Consider the following 1,465-nt stretch of genomic DNA (forward strand, 5'->3'; position numbering starts at 1 on the left):
GGAGAAGGGCGGCCAACCAGCATGGCCACGTGGCACATGCTGGTTGGACGTGGCGAGAAACTTTTTAAATTTTTTGGAGATTATTTCTGAAAGATGAAAGTGAGATTTTTTTCTTTAGAGTAAATTTTTTTGGAGATTATTTTTGAAAGCTGGAAGTGAGAATTTTTATTTCTTTTCCTTTTGAGATTTTTTAGCTTATCCTTTTTCTTTTTGATATGGATGTGATGTCCACGGGTTGCGAGATTCTTTATTTAATTTTGAGATGAAGATGAGTTTTTTTTCTTTTTTTTCTTTAAGAGAGAGAAATACGCGCACAACGTTCTATCAAGAGACCCGCAATAGCGGGCCCAAACCACTAGTAGATAGTCATGTTACACATTTTTATAGCATGACCTACATATATTTGTATGTTGTATTTTTGGAGAAAATATATGTAGGTCATGTTACATATTTTCGATAAAAATAGCATCCCGTTTGACTTCAATCCAATAGATTTATCTTTTTTATAAAACATTTTGTCACGTGCTTCATATACTTTATTTTTTCAAAATATATCATGAGAGCATTCTTATTTTTTTGCAATAGTGCTAGTTTTCTAACATTTATTTATGCAAATGTTTTACCAAGGTTCCCACAGCAACGCGCGGGGCGTCATCTAGTTTACATACCTTTTGCAGCACTGCATCAACTCCATCTTAATTAACTTATTATCTTTTGCAATAACTTGAAATTACGCCGCTTAATTTCATGCCATATTTGATCCCATCTTCCCCGTATGCCGTTTAGTCAAAATAAAAATCTAATCCTTGATGCTTTCCGCCCGCGCTATGCCATATAAGGTGCAACTACGTCTCCTTGTACCTTAACTTAACACAGACCTAGCATTTACACGCATTAAAAAAAACCGGCTCCCGTGGCAACTCACGGGCTCCCTCCGTTCCGATGAACAAGGCGTATTTTGTTTCGTCAAGATAAGACTTTGGCCAACAACTACACTTTTAGTATTTTCACTTTGTGTGATACGGAATCGCGACCGTAGTAGCAAAGTGTTTTTTTTTAAATATGAATCCAGTGGCACAAACTTCTTCACAAAACAAAATACACCTTACTTTTCGGAACGAAGATACGTAGTCCATAATAAATAAAAGAGAAAAAAAAGAAAGAAGACGAGAAACTATCGTCTTGGGCCTCACCGAGTCGTGGGCCGGACGGCCGGACGCACCCACCAGGCCACCACCACACCGGTCGCTATCGCCGGGCGCGGCGGCGACCTCCCTCACTTACTACTCCTCTCCTTCACCCTTTTCTATCCCTCTGACACACGAATCCACTCGCGCGCACGCGAAATCCCCAAAACGCCGCCCCGCGCGGCCCCCCCGCAGCGCGGCCCCCAGGGGCGTTCCCGTCATTCCACCCCGCCCCGAGTTTTAGCTCCCCCGGCCCCCGACGCCAACCCCAGTCCCCC

Source organism: Triticum aestivum, chromosome 7B, assembly GCF_018294505.1.
Source record: "Triticum aestivum cultivar Chinese Spring chromosome 7B, IWGSC CS RefSeq v2.1, whole genome shotgun sequence".
Taxonomy (NCBI): Eukaryota; Viridiplantae; Streptophyta; class Magnoliopsida; order Poales; family Poaceae; genus Triticum; species Triticum aestivum.